The sequence below is a fragment of the Vulpes lagopus genome, chromosome 16 (assembly GCF_018345385.1).
Source record: "Vulpes lagopus strain Blue_001 chromosome 16, ASM1834538v1, whole genome shotgun sequence".
NCBI classification, from domain to species: domain Eukaryota; kingdom Metazoa; phylum Chordata; class Mammalia; order Carnivora; family Canidae; genus Vulpes; species Vulpes lagopus.
The window spans coordinates 34,899,754-34,915,873 of record NC_054839.1 but is presented as its reverse complement, the minus strand read 5'-3'; the positions used below and the strand labels follow the sequence as shown (position 1 = coordinate 34,915,873).

Sequence of the window (16,120 nt, the reverse complement as noted above, 5' to 3'; positions counted from 1 at the left end):
CACAGGATGAGATGTCACTATAAAGGGAGCTCGGACAGATAATTAAGGATTAAAATCTAAACCATTCCCTCTCATACAAGGTAGAGCAAGAAGCACGGATGGCTTCCATCTCCTTAGAGAAATACAGCTACAATGTACCCGACAAGGCATTCTCTAGTTTTCATTATAAAGTTAATATTTATCTTAGAGCATTGAGTTTATCTTACCAACATATCTCATTCAGAAAAGGAGGAATTTCTTGATTTACCACATTAAAGTAAATATTGCTATGAGATACATGTTAAATTTTTAATAAAATCACCCTATCTTTGTTGGATCAGAGAGCCGCTTGAGCTGAGATACAAACAAAACCAAATAAAAATACATAATTCCAAATACTGAGCATCACTGCACATGGTGACGAGCCTGCCCGTGACGATTGCAGTTTTATATGACTGAGCATTTCAGAGCCTCAACTAAGTTTATTATAAGTCATCATCTTAGAGCTAAAATGGGCAATTACCTGTAATGCTGACCCACAGGATCGTGTTTCAGAGCTGCATACTCCTCGTGCTTGAACTATGCCCCCCAAAAGGCACAAAAGTGAAATTCAATTCAATTAGATTTACAAACATCATCCTTTGCCCCGTGTGGATATATTTTTAGTATGGGAGATTTATTAGCATGGTGTGTTTATCTTTGCACGGGCTAGAGCCGGATGTAAAACCCAGTTTGTTTTCACTCATCCTATATCCTTTAAGTTAGCAATAAACATTCTATTACTCAAGAGCAAAAGCAGCCTGATGGAGTGATCCTGATTCTCTGCCTCATGTGAAGGAGAATGAGAAGTGGGCAAGCCCAGGAAGGCTTCACGTCTTTAGGAAGTGATCCTCCAGCAGCCTGCAGTTAGCGCTCGGGGGTGTCTTCCCATCCTGGAATAAGCTCCAGAGAGGACACAAGACAAAATGGACACAGAACAGAGTTCTGCTTCAAATCCTTCAGTTCAGAAGGAAACAATGAAGTCAAATCCTCAAAACATAGTATATAAATTAAATATCTATATTCAGGACTATATCTCACCTCAGCCTGGCTTCCTTTGTGTTGCTCCCTGTGACAGAAAAGCACCTCCAGCCTTAAGACCACACACTCTAGGGGCAACTGGGTGGCTCAGTTAAGCGTCTGCCTTCAGCTCAGGTCATGATATCAGGGTCCTGGGATCAAGCTCTGCATAAGGCTCCTTGCTCCGTGGGGAGTCTGCTGCTTCTCCCTCTTCCTCTCATGTTCCCCTGATTGCACTTTCTCTCTCTCTCTCTCTCTCTCTTTCTCTCTGTATCTCTGTCTCTCTGTCAAATAAATAAATAAAATCTTAAAAAAAAAAAAAAGACCACAAACTCTGCAGCCAGATTGCCATGCATTTGAATCCCAGCTCTGCCATTTACTAGCTGTGTGACCTTGGGAAGCTACACAACCTCTCTGGGTCTGGATATTCTCATCTATACAAGGGAGAAAATAATTATATCTGTATCCTAGAGTTGATATGAGCTTTAAATGAGTTAATATTTATTAGCTCCTGGAAGGACTCTGGCACATAATAAATGGCACTGTGTAAGTACTTATTAAATAAAGTGAAATCCTGGTTCTACCAGCTTCCTTGATTTATATCATGAGAGAACTGAGGATAAATTCAAACCCTACCTCTTGCTCCAACTCCACGTTTTCCCCTCCCCCTCTGCCCAATTCATTGACCTTTTAATCATAATCAGAGGTACTTTTTCTCTTAATAACAAGGAAAGCTAAAGATTAGTAACTACTCCATACGTACGAGGTTCATTATCACATTCGGTCCTCATAAAAACGAATGAAACTGGTATTACTGTTACCCCCATTTAACAAATAAAGGTTAAGTAAATTGTCCAAGATAACATAGTTAGCATGGAGCAGAACCAGGATCAGAACCAGAAGATGTTGAGGTTTGCTTCATAAAAGGAAAATCTATTGTACCAAGAAATTCCTTAATGAATAGACCTCTTACAAAACTAATCCTCATTCAAAAATCCTTCTTAACCTAGTCAAACTCACTGTATCAATCAAAACTCAGACAACTTACCAACCCAGGAGAATGAATGATGGTTGCTTTAAACCACTGAGTTTGGCACTGGCTTCTTATACAATATATTTATAGCAAAATCTCACTGACACAGGCTTTTTGTATGCTTCCGATAAATGGCAACAACCCCAAGCGCGCGCACACACGCACACACACACACACATTAATTTTAGACTGATTATGTAAATGCAACATGAATAAAGCTTCTCCTAGAAAAACAATTCTTTTTTCCTTAACACTACATTGCCCCGTATTTTGGGTTCATGTGCTTTTATAAACAACAACAAAATGAAATTGTAAACTTGACAAAAAAATCCAGGATTCCATGAAGTCAAAGAAAGTGCTGTCATAAGACTGTAGGACAGGCAAAGCCAACAACCAAAACAATCAGAAAGTGTTAAGCTAGTCAAGAAGAGAAATATCAACAAGTGTGACGACACAAGTGTTTTCAAAGAGATGGATTCAAGTATCAAAGAATCAGGGGATACCCTTGCAAAAATTGATAGTCTTTAAATAATTCCAAAAAATGATTTCTTATATAATCATACGAGGCAAATAAGCCAAGACAGCAACTCTTCCTCCAGAAGACAGAGCTGAACAGAAAGAGCACGAGCTGGATTCTGCCCAAAAGAAAAACACTGGATACATTTTTTGGTATAGTTGAAAATAAAATCTAAATTTGATTAAAAGTACAAGCAGCTGAAAAAAAAAAGTATGAGCAGCTGAACATATTTTTATAATTCCTAATTTTACTGGTCATGATAAAAGCCCACGCAAGCCATTTTTACCTGACCACATTTCAGCCAGCATTTTTAAGTGGATGCACTTGCAGAAGCTTTTTCCTCCAGTACCAATTATTCTCAGGTAACAAGTTAAGGAGGACTTCCTCTCTCTCATTTCTCTGTTAAAGAGTTGCTAAAAAGCAAACCCAACTAAGTCAAAAAAAGATTATAACAAGAGTAATTCTGCTATCTGGTGGCAAAACACACAAACAACAAGAGCAGGTGATGGGACTGTGAGTACCAACGAATGGGTCTAATTTTTATTACCTTTTCCCCAAAAATGACAGGTTTTCTATTCTGAACTAAAAACAAACTACTTAGATTTTTGTCAAGGAGTCGTTGACATCAGAAAGGAAAAAAAAAAAGAAAGGAAAAAGGTAGCCAGCCGATCATTGAATACTGCGTTAGCATCTTAGAGACCTTGCATACGATTTCAGAGAAAATTTGGATTACTGAGACTTTCCTTCACTGAGAAAGAACAACTCTCCAAAGCCAACTCAATTACCCCAAAGATAAACTGGTCCATTTGCCATTGTGATATAAATGCCTCCTCTGACTTAGAATAATACAAAACGAATTTGAGAGCCAGAAGAGATCTTAAACATCATCTAGCCTGACATTCTCATTTTACAGATGAGAAGACAGTATGCAGGAGATTAAATGATTTGTCTGAGACCATGCAACTGGTTAGAGCCAATACAAGGTCTAGATATCTAAGTCTGGACTTGAGGGGGCCAACAGCCTTCCTCCCTTTTTCTTCACTGAGAAAGGGTAGCAGACCTACCAAAGAGAACATAGCCCAAAGCCTATGTTTCCCTCATTGAGCCCCTTTCTCCCAGTTGAAAAGAGGTCAAGGGCTCTATTGATAATGAGCTCAGCATCATCTTCCATATTTAAACACAGCAGAGTCTTAAACCCTCAAAGCAGGATTGCAGGGGCTCCTTTGTGTGACGTCCAGCCCGGGCAGCCTATGGACTTCCGCCCCACTCACTCCATCGCCAGGCACCCTGAGAACACAGCCTGAAACAATGGTCTCGAAGGTGGTCCCTGGGCCAGCGGCATCAATATCAACAGAGGACCTGTTAGAAATGCACATTCTTAGGTCCTACCCTCGGCCACCTAGATCTGATGGTGGGGCCCAATCCGTGTTAACAAGCCCTTCAGGCGGCTCTACTGCCCACTCGAGTTTAGAACAACTGTTCTACATAACCTCTACATGCAATGGCTACCTTAATAAAATCTGATGCTGCTCCACTTGAGTGGTGGTTCTTCATCAGATATAGAAATGCCAGCCCACGTGGTGATGTGTTCTCTGACCTCAATCTTGAAACAGTAGCACAAACTTACCTGATGGCAATTGTTCCAATTTGCTCATGGAGTCCATGCCTACCTTCATTTGAGATTTGCGGATTTGGTTTGGTTTGGTTTTGCTTTATTCCCGACAGATCATGAGTGCTCCTATCAATACAGAAATGATAGGGAGGGGGAGGAGCCACCTCAAGAGCAAAAGAAGGAGCACAAGAAATATTTCCTTTGCCCTCCCCACCCTCTTCCTCTTCTGTTTCTTCCTCCTGTGGCTCCATCTCAGCTTGCCCAGCCAAAATCACCCCTTCAACCACTACTGACCCTTGCCTCCATGACGTGCTACCTATGAGGCACCTGTCCCTCCAGCTCCCATAACTGCTACCTCTGCCCCTTTTCCCTCTTTATCTGCTGAGATGTCCACTCTGCCTGCTAATTTGGCTGCTTGGTCCCTTAGCTTCAGAAGATCAAGTAATCTCAGTACCTACAAGATACCTGAAGTCTAGTTAAGTCCATCTAATACAGAAGAGAAAAGTGCAGGTCTGAGTAAGTTAAATAAATTCTTCACTTGCTATATAGCTCTTTCAGTTAAAATAAATAAGACTGTTTTTTTTTATTATTCTCTAGCTTTCTTGCTTGAACCCAACATTTTAGCCCCTCAAAATTAAACTAAAGTTGGTTTTGTCATTGTATGGCTATTCTTCCTAGCTTAGGTTCATCAAAAATTTCCTAAGTCTACCTTTTTTGTCTTCAGCCAGACTCCACTGAGAATTATCAAAGTTCTAAGTGACTCAGTACACCTGAAACCTTCCTGAAGGTTCTCATCAGGCATTGGTTCTGATGGTTCCATCCAAATAACCATGTTATCATTCACCCTGGATTTTAATATCTTCACAAAGATATGCTTTCTTTCAGCACCTTGTATGTACCATGGACTGTTCTAAGTGCTGGGGATATGGCAGTTAAGAGAATAGAGTAGGAGAAGGAAAAGAATCCTTCCTTGTGGAGCTTACATCCCAGAGGAACACACAAACTAATCAGACAATGTGTCTGGGGACAGTAAGCACTACGGAGAACAATGAAGCAGAGGTGGAGAATATTGAATGTTAAGAAAAGTTACAATTTTAAATAGGGTGACCGATAGAGACTCATTAAGAAGGGAAATTTTAATATCTTGAGATATTTGAAACATATCTTACATTTTGCTAAAACAACATTTGTTTGACATCACTAACTCTTCAATAGTCCTGTTGATTTCTAAGAATCACCAAAACCCATCCATTTTTAGATCACTCAAAATCCACTTGTTTAACCATACTGGAATTCTGGAATTTTCGATAAGTTAACATCAACCTTATAAATTATATTTTCCTGAATTTTCCCTGTTTTCCCAGCATCAGTAATTTCAGGGACACCAGGAAGAAAGAAACAAATACTGGTACATTTAAAAATAGATAGAAAAGGCAGTGCCACATCTGCAGGACTATTTGTTTTCCAACAAGGAAAAATGCCATGGAAGTTACTATTTAGGAAACATGTTTTTCCCTTTTGTGCCCTTTCCTACCAAAAGAAAATATCAGCGTTTATTATTATTATTATTAAAAGTCAGCTTCACAAGCCATTAAGAACTCAGCAATAAACTGTGAAATGGCCACATGGGTAGAAAAAAAAAATTGTGGGAGAAAAAACAGGATGAACCTTTAAAACATCTTTTTGCAGCCAACTGTATCCTTTTTGTCCCAGCCCAAGCTAATAAAGACATCATTTATCCAAAGCACCTCAAGTCAAATATAGAGTCTGCATTGTCCAGTAGATGTCATTTTTATGCCACTTTACACCTGGTTCACACAGGAACAAGTTCAAGGCATTTCGCCAAAGTCACGTGCCAACAGTTTCTAGTTTTGTCTGTTTTAAAACTGAAGTACTTAAAACCTTCCCCTTCTTCTTGTATTCACCAGAATCCACCGTCCCCTTCTAAACTTCTCTGCTCAGTTCTGCAGAAGACACTTAAAATCTTTATCTGCTTTTGGTCATTTAATTCTTCCAAATTTGGCAGTTACATGAATTGCCTCATGTCCAATATAATGAGTCACTGTAAAATGTCCGCCCAAAATAGGGTAACATTCTTAGGGGAAAAAGAGGGGGAAATGTGGGACTACTGGATGAAGTGATAAATAAATACATAAATAAGCAAATAAATAGAAGCAAAAACAAATTTAAAAACTTTATACAGAGTAAGTAGTATTTTTGAAACAGGCTTCCCAGGATCATGCACAAATGTTGGTTTATTCATCTTTGTTTGGAGAAGACATCCAGTGATGAGTCAAAAAAATCGAGATATAACCTCTTCCCAATAAGCTACATTAAAGAATCCATAGGCTACTGATTAAATTTCAAGCTATACTAACTAACCTCTTGTGTGATAAAAAATCTTATCTGTCGCTTCCTGTTTGGCAATTTTTCAAGGTGGTTGGTTCTGACCCCTGTCTTAATAGGTCAGTTTAAAATTTATGTCCCAGAATTTTTCTCCATCCTTAAATCCTCTCCTTAATTTTTTCCCAGGTTTGGGAATCAGTCCCAGATTCAAATCCTGTCTCTTTTAATTACGTGCTGAGTCCTGTGTGTGACTTGGGTCCATGATTTAGCACTTTGAAATTCATTTAATGCTTAAATGGCAACAAATGGTATGAAAACTCTTCAAGTGGTTATTTTGGGAATTAGGTAAATAAAAATACTACTCACAGGAATGTTAAATCAAAGTTAGTTGCACCCCTTCCTCACCAGAAATTTTCCTTGTTTACTTAAAACAATATTTTTTTATTCCAGAAGTTTTACAGGATAGTTGTCAAAAATCTAGGAAATAGGGATAAATCAAATGAAGAAAATTTAAATTATTCCTATTCCTCATAACCAGAGATAATCAGGCTAACAGTTTATATATACTTTTCCATTCTTTCCTTCTACAGGGAAACAGAGTATTGACTTTTTAAAAATTGTATCACTTATTATTAAAGTGCGGCATACATATGAAAAAGTACATAAATCATAAATTTTCAGAAAGTGAAAACACCCAATACCAGTACTTTGGGTCTGCTTCTGGGCTTACCAGTGCATCAAGACCAGGACAGTGTCGCCCCAAAGCTCCGGGGCCAGACTGCCTAAGGTTGACTCCTGCTCTGCCTTTTCCTGGTGATAGGATCTAAGTTATTTGACCTTTCCAGAGCTCAGTTATCTTACCTGTTAAACGGTAACAGTCTCCCCGATTATGAAGATTGAGTTAATGTAAATCATTTACTTAGAATCATGTGAGACACACAGCATACTCCCAATAAGAGTGTATTATTGAACAATCCCTGGAGAACCTTGCCTCTCAAAATCATTTCGTGTTCGCCCTTGTGCAAGAAAGTTATTTTTCCCTTGAGGAATTTGGTTAACTCCCTTAAAGCCTTCCCTGATTCCCTTGTATGCAATTAGGGCCATGGAGAGGAATCCCCATATTCACAGAAACCACATTTCCACAGGAGATGAGACTCCCTCACTTGATTCTGAGACTGCAAAGCTCCCCAGATAGGCCCTAACCTATCTTTCCATGCATAAATAAATCCTCTGCTCCTGTCTATAAACATACATGAGTCTATTCATTGTCCTCTAAATGAGTCTTGTTGTTCTCTATCTCTGGCTTTGGGTTTAGATCCCCTACTTTATTGGAAGGCCTTTTCCATCATTGCTTTCAAATCTTCCCACACTGCTCCAGGTAAAGCCATCTGCCAGCGCTGAACTCAGCGCCGCCCTCAGCTGGCATCAGCATGTACTGCCTTCATCCTAAGGCAGTTCCCGTGTGTACATGGCACTTAACAGCTTGCAAAACGCTTTCACATATAGTGTCTCTTTTGATCCCCACAGCGATCTGATGAGACAGTAAAGCTGTGATTATTATCCCCATTTTACCGGAAATTAATTCTTCATCGTGAAAACACATCTGGTTTCTGCTAAAATGAAGCTCCCCCAGACCAAAGACATTATAGGCTTCTCCTAGTTTAGTTTTCTTGCCCACCAGACCTATTTACCCTGGAATTGATCTACTGCCCAAATCATTGCTACCAATAAAAAGAGCAAACGCTTTTGAATGCCTCATACATATCTCTGGGCTAACACATATGGTTATCATTTACTTATTTAACAGTACACTAAATCTCTGCTGTGTGCCGGCGCTGTGCTCCTTCCTGAGGCCCTTCTCGAGGCCCTCTTTGTTTCTCTGTCTACACTCAGGTTATGGGAAAGAGCAGTAGATTACACACCTAACGGCCAGAGTCAAGTGCTGCCTCCACTAACATACCCGTAGAGTTATCTTGTACATTTCTGGAACTGAGCTTCTTCATCTATAAGGAGATAATCTCTAATCTGATCTTCTCATGAGATTATGACGATCAAATAAGATAGGCCAGTGCTTTATATGCTTTATAAAAGCGTTAAAGCCCCAATGCTCTACAGTTATTAAGAGACGGTTCTTGCCCTTGAGATCCTACAGTTTAGTTGAGAAGATCAGAAATGTCCATAAGCAGACAAGTTACAGTATAAAATGACCTGTGCTAAGTGGCAGAAGGTGTAAAAGCATAATAACCTAGAGAGAAAACGTGAAAAGGCAATATTGTGCTTTAAAATTCAGAAGATTATAACAGTATTCCAGATCTCAGTTTTTCCCCTAGTTCGTTGACGTTCAAATTGTGAAAATATTCATTCTTCCTGTGGCAATCAACTTGCAACCAGAAATTAGATTACCTATTTGGGTTTGTTAGATGTTTTTAATGTCCTGCATTACTGTGGCCGTATTTACCCAGGCTCATTGCATTCTTCTACACATATGCCAACGCCATTGCAAGACTTATTGTCCCCCCACCCCATTTCTAAGGTAGAAAGAATAGGAGAAAATGTAAGGAAGCTGCTCTTTGATCTCCATGCACATCAATTTCAGGTAATAAATCCTTCTGCAGTTGGAGCTAAGACAGGATCTCAAAAGCACATGGACTTTTCCTATTAGAAAATAGAAACCAAATAGTGACTATTTGTTGTTTAGATTTATTTTGTGAGTAATGTAACTGAAAAAACAACCCAGCATTGAAGGATGTATCATTTTTAATCTCAGCACTTTTAGCTACTGCCAACACCAGATAGAGTATCTTATTGCAATAATTCAAGGATTTCTCTATTAGTTTCTCTAAGCCCTTAAAGCAAATGAAGCTCTTATGATATAAAACACCTTCTTTCTATATTTTTTTCTCAGCTCTCAAGCCTAAATGCATTTCAGGGTAGAATTTTAAATGAACTAGATAAATGAAATTCTATCTAACTGTATTAATTTTTGACACTCTTTTTATGATTCTTTTAAAAAGAACATAGAAACGAATTGCAGCTCTGGCTGCTGTACAGCCATGATGAATAGCATGCTACAAATAATATTTTTTTTCAAACTTTTGAGAGGACAATTTAGATGTTTAATCTCTTAGGTGGGTTTACAAACACCCTACATTGATAATTGACCAAGGAGCTATGAATAAGGTTTCTTAAACAAAGAAAAGCACTCGTATATTAAAGGAAGCATTTTCATACTTTTTCTCCCTATTGTTTAACCTTTTGTTCCCATCACAAATATCTCCGCGGAGTTCTTATCTCTGACCTTGAGGGACGCTATAGCTTTATCGAGGCTTCCTTTTAGATCACAGATGACCTTCAGCTGGTGTCATTGAGCTCTGACCTGCCTCAGTGATCTGCTCACACAAAATACATATGCTGAACAGTGCTGGTGTGTGCAGTAGGGGTAAGTGAATTATTTACAAAAATTTGAGTTGACACCTTTTATCAAATGTGGAAAGATGAAGACAAAACAGCTGCTATTGCTGTCGTAAGCAATCTGCTGGTGATTGAATAAAAGTGTCAAGAAAATGGCTGCTTGATGGCCTTTTGTTCTCCCTCATCCAGCTTGATGTTAGTTTGAGCTGTCAGTTAGGAATCACGGCAGTGTGATTTATCAATAGACTGAGTGACCTTCTATTTTAGCTCTCGGTAGACCTAGAAGACAGCGCCCTCTACTGCGAACACGCAGCATTTCCTCTTACTGGGCCACAGCCTGAGTGATAGGTTTGCATTTGCTAGGAGCAACTCATCCTTGCGATAATTATGGCTTTTTAAATTTCGTCCTGTTTCAATTGCCTCCACACATGTATTAAAAATTAGCAAAATTCAAAAAAAAAAAAACTTCAAGCATATTTCTATACCTTCCAGCAAACTAATTTAGAAAATCAGTATTTCAGATAAAATGCTTCCTCCTTACTAATTAAACTGCAGAATAAGGAAACATTATCTTTGATAGCAAACTGAATCTTTAAATAGTGTTTGGATTATATTGATATTAATAACCCATCTGCATTAACTCAAATTATTTTATAGTCTCTATTTAAAAGGGGGAGATTTAGAATTATTTTTCTGGCATACTATCGTGGTGTCCTCAGGGAAGATAATATTATCAATTATTTTGTGAATTCTTGAGAGACATGAAACTGTAGTGGACCAGGACCTTACAAACGAATATTTCTACTGCCATCATGTAGATATATGCATTTTTAAAAGTGGTATTTTCTGATTTAATGGATATTTATTTGATCCAAAACTCAAATAAGTTTAAAGTAAATTACGAGCAAGAGGATATTCCAGCAGTTATTGAAAAGGTGATAATGAATACAGTTAAAAGAATTAAAATAGCCTTATTTGACTTCTACTAACCCATAATCTTTTCAAGTGTCATTCCTAATTCACTACAATGTGCAGCAAATTTTTATTCTTTTAAACATTCAGAAATACACTATGTTAAATATGTTTATTCTCTTTGTGAGGTATTTCATAACAACTTTTTGTTTTCTTGCCTTGAATTTTTAAATCAGACATGAAAAATAATCGTTTAGGTATCATTTTGTTGGCTGTATCACAGACTTTATTACTTAAAGATACCTTCCTAGAGCTTTCTTCACTCTCTTATATGTTGTTTTCATTGCACCTGAGACTAGGGCAGACTAGGTTAGGAGTATGAAAAGATGTGTTTCACTAATTCACAAAATTTCTACTTTGTAGTCCATGCTCTTTCTGCCTCGATTTAATATAGTCCATTAGATGGTTTCCTCACTCTCATTTAAATCCACAGAAACACCGCAAACAGATTCAAGCCTGGGGTTCAGACCTCAACTCCTTGCAAGAGCTTTGACTTTTTCCCCTCTGTCCTGATATACATACACACCATGACTTGTTCATAAAAGATCTGCAGCAAAGTTGAATAATATGTAAATTTTATGTTGTAATGAATTAGGTCCTAAGATCTTTAAAGGTCAGACACCTGGTATAATACATCACATTCTTTAATATCAACTACAAAATAACTGTAATAAATTTTTCCAACACCACATCCTCACACACTGTTACCCACAAGGAAGCACCAAAGGAAATGTGTCATTTGTCAAAACATGCAGAAAAACTGGCATGTGTACAAGTCACTTTAAAAGTAATGCTCAGGTTAGAAATAGCTTTCTAAATGAATATTTTGTGGTTAAACAAAGAAACACACATCAGTGCTTGACTAGAAGCATCTCCTGATATGCAAAAAGAACAAGAAAGAAACAACTACTATTGTAAGATATATGATAAAATCATCTTAATTAGTTGCAAGATAATGTATAATTTATAGGCAAAGAGCCTTATTTTATTATCTTTAAGGAAAAATTCAACAGGCAGGGAAATTTAAGCATGGATGAATGAGTGAGCTATTATAAAAATGTATAGTATCTGAGTTATAGAAATATGATAGTTGCCATTAAAACAAAAACATTTATTTCTTTTATAATGCTATTTGCAAGCTTCAATTTCAAGTCTCTATTATAGGAATATGTCTATTAGCAAGGGAAGGAAAAGAGATTTACCCACAAATAAAGCAGCCTTTGGGGATTAAAAAAAATGCAACCCCACATAAATACCTGCTTTCATTCCCAGCCACCCTGTGTCCCTATTCTTTAAGAGGGTATTTTGTTAACTTAAGATACAGTAAAATGAACATAGAAGCAGAAGTATTCACCTTTAGAGTTTCTGGTGTGAATCCAGATAGGTCTCTGATAAGTTTTTGCAATGCTGTTGAAGACATGTCCTCAAAATATACATTGTGAATGGTCATTTTATATATACCCCTTAGTTTGGCAATGAATCTTTAGATAGGGATTGAGACCATCTGAGAAATAATTGAATGGATTTATCAGTTTAAATAGTATTTGTGTAATAACTTGAATATGCTTAGAGAAAGACTGTGGTCACTTAAACAACCAATTTCATTTTTTCCAACATATTCTATAATGGTTCAGTTAGCACATACATATGGCACCAGTCAATAGTCACAAAGTGAAGTGGAAATTTTGTCCAGATCATTAAGAGGCACCCCATGAGTAAAAAAAATTGAAGCCAGTATAGTTTTTGTATTTGAAAGTTCTGGAAAATTGCCCAAATCCCACCCTTTTAATACATATACATAAAGTTAAACAAAATATTCATAACCTTTATAGCCAGATCCAAAATGGACTTTCTAAGCTGGGGAGAATGAACTCTGCCCCCCACAGCAGCTGAACACCTGTGTTCTTGTTCCCAACAAACGCAGTGTAGAGCTCATTAGACAAACTGAGGGGAGTAAGGAGATCTAAAGTGAACCTTTCAGTGCTTAAATAAATTTGTTCAAAATGGGCAAAGAACATAAAGAAACAATTTAAAGAAAAGAAATATATAGTAATTGAAAGAAAGCAATAAAGTAAATTGACCTCCCCAAAATGTTTTAGACCATAACACATATTGCTCATGAAGGTGTAGTTAAGAGCATGCCCATACTCTGAAGGAAGTATACATTTCTTTAGTTTTCTGGAAAATTATTCCAGAAAGAAGAAATCTGGTAAAGAATTTGGCAGCATGATTCATTCATTCTTTCAGTCAACAAATGTTTAGGAGTGTCTAGTATGTGCCTAACAGTAAACAGACAAATAAATCCCTGTGTCCCTGGAGCTCATATTGTGGGCGAATGACATAGACAGTCAGATGTCGGTAAGAGCAATGGAAGAATTGTTTTCATTTGCAGAGAGGAGAACAAAGGTGCATGGCTATTTTAAACAGCTTCACTGAGAAAGTAGCATTTGAGCAAAGAATAGAAAGAAGTTAAGGCTATTGAGGGAAGAAACCGAGCAAAGTTGATCTCAGAGAACCCAAACCCATCTCAGCCAGTGATGCAGGGACCCTGCACCCAGCTGCCCCAGCCCGGGGAGCTGTCCTCAGTGCTGACAGGGCTGTGGCACTGGAGCAGGCAGCAAGACGGGGCTAGTCCCTTGCATGCCCCTGAGCAGAGGGAGCTCAGCCCTCTATGACGCCCCCATGAGCGCTCGGCCCGCCTCCTCCCCTCTGAGTGTTCTCTGAGAGAACTCACCTTGGTGCTCTTCATCTATCCTAGGGAACTAGCAGAAATCAAAACCAAATATATGATTAAAGTTATTCATCATTTCTATTTATGGTAGAAATATTCAGTGAGAGGCAGGATTACAGCTTGTATTTACAATGAATTGGACATAGGCGCACATGGAAAAAAAGACAGAAAAAGAAATTTATTAATGTGTCAGCAGCAGTTATAGAGCAGGAGCCAGGAAACTATGGCCCGAGGTACCAAATCTGACCAAAAGCAAAATTGTTTTTGTAAAATTTTACCAGAACACAGCCAAGCACATTTGTGTGGCTGCTTTTGCAATACGACAACAGAGTTGCGCGTGTCAACTACATGACATACAAACCTAAACAGAGACTCTACAGCCTATAAACCTAAAATACTTAATACCTCACCCTTAACAGCAAAGATTTGCTTGTCCTTGATCTACAGAATTCACTTAGAGATGTTTTAATTCCTTCCTATGTCCGGGCATTTTCTATTTTCTGTGCAGATAAAAATATATAATGGTTATAGTCAGAGAAAAAGGTAAATAAATAATTTCGTTCTTTTCTGTTGTTCTGGGAATATACTATAAAATGACAAATAGTTATTATCAAATCCAGTTTGGTCCTGAGCCATAGTTAAAGAGCTTATAATGGGGGCTATAAAGTTACTATTTATGTCACAAACATTTGTTGCTCATCCTTACTACAGCTGAGGCATTGTTCTAAGTGCTTTGCAACTATTAACCCCCAATCCTCATGATAATTCTACGAGACAGGAATTATTCTTATCCTCACAGATGAGGAAACTGAACAACAAAGGAGTTAAATAATTCACCCTAGGTCACATGTTTGTACTCTGGAACCAGGATTCAAATCCCAGCAACATAAAGCTAGGGCTTGTACTCTAAATCCTATGTTGTGCTGCCTCCTTGTGACTACTTCATTCTTGCACTGCCTCCTTACAAGGAAAATGTACTCTGTCCGTGGTTAAGACTAGTTCTCTCAAATTAATACTTGAAGTCCAAAAACTTTTGCAGAGGCTGGAAAGGGAAATAAATGTGTGGGAGAGAAGGAAGGGATAGATGTGGGAGGCTAAGTTTTTGCAGTCCAGATCGTATTAAAAAGGTAAGCCATGGGAAAGAGTCTGGTGTATTAGCCCAGGTTCTCCGGAACAGAACCAATAGAGTGTGTGTGCAGAGAGGAAGATTTGTTTTTAAAAATTGGTTCACATAATTATGGGAACTGGCAAGTGTGAATTCTACAGGGCAGGACAGTAGGGAAGAGCTGATGCTGCCAGCTTAACTCTGAATGCAGTCTGGAAGCAAAATTCCTTCTTTCTTGTGGGATCTCATTTTTTTCTCTTAAGGTCCTCAACTGATTGGTTGAGGCCCACCCACACTGGAGAGAGTAATCTGCTTTACCCAGTCTACTATGTAATGTTAGTCTCATCTAAAAGCTATCTTCACAGTGACAGCTAGACTGGTGTTTGACCAAATATCTGGGCACCATGGCCCAGCCAAGTTGACACATAAAATTAACTATCAAATCTGAGTAAATGAATGAGAAGGGGGGGAAAGAAAAGAAAGAGAGAAGACTAAGGGACATAGCTACAGTAAGCTGGGGGGATTCTGGAGATGAATAAATACTCTTCTTCCCTTAAGTTGTTTATAACTACTAGGAGAAACAGACAAGCCAACAGAAAAGTCACAGTTGTAGACAGGCTCATGCCTTGACTCTAAAAATGGATTTGGACACATCTGAGCATGAGGGATCAATGGGTAGACAAGCAGCTTAGGAAATTGGCATAAAGATTTGACTTGGAGGGGAAGGGAAGCTCAGTCAAGGGGGATTTGGGGTGAGAGAAGGGTTGGAAAGGGCAGCAAGGAGCCTAATAACATCTCCCTGATGCTGTACTACTGGCAAAAGCAAAGACTTGTCTTCATAAGGCATTCTGTAACATTCAGGAGCTGGCATGCTGCTTCTGTGAACAGGACAGCAGCATGATGAGAGTGGGGTTGAGTAGCCCAGCTTCAGCATTCAGGTGGCAAAAGCTCCAAGGACCTCTCTACCACTTCTAGACCTTTAGGGTTTACAGCCTGAGGAGGTCCAGGAACAATACTCTGCATCTCCGAGAGGTGGTGTAGGGCCTCAAATGAGTATCAAAGAAGTGTTTGAGCAACAGACATGAGTGAGGACAGATGGGAGGTCACTGCACATAAGCAGATGTCAGACGTACCTGGAGAATCTTTAGGGAAGCTGTGCATGGGCTCCTGGGCTCCTGGGGACTTGGAGATGGATTAATGCTTCTCTTAACCCATTAGTACAACAGGCTGAAGAAATCAGTGACAGCACCTGCTGACACTAGTTTTGATGGACATAAAGTGTGATGCAAAGAGAGGCAGGGAGACTCAAGAGATCTTTGGATTTGGGCAACTGCATATATTCTGTGTAATTTGAG

General features: G+C 38.6%; 1 long non-coding RNA gene across 1 annotated transcript in view; it reads right to left on the bottom strand.

Annotated features, from left to right (window-relative positions):
• LOC121477127 overlaps positions 1 to 7,344 on the bottom strand; it is a 93,402-nt gene extending 86,058 nt beyond the window's left edge. Inside the window, exon 1 of the long non-coding RNA XR_005984105.1 lies at positions 7,277 to 7,344. This is a non-coding gene — a long non-coding RNA (uncharacterized LOC121477127). The remainder of the gene's footprint in view (positions 1 to 7,276) is intronic.
• Positions 7,345 to 16,120: the final 8,776 nt, after the last annotated feature.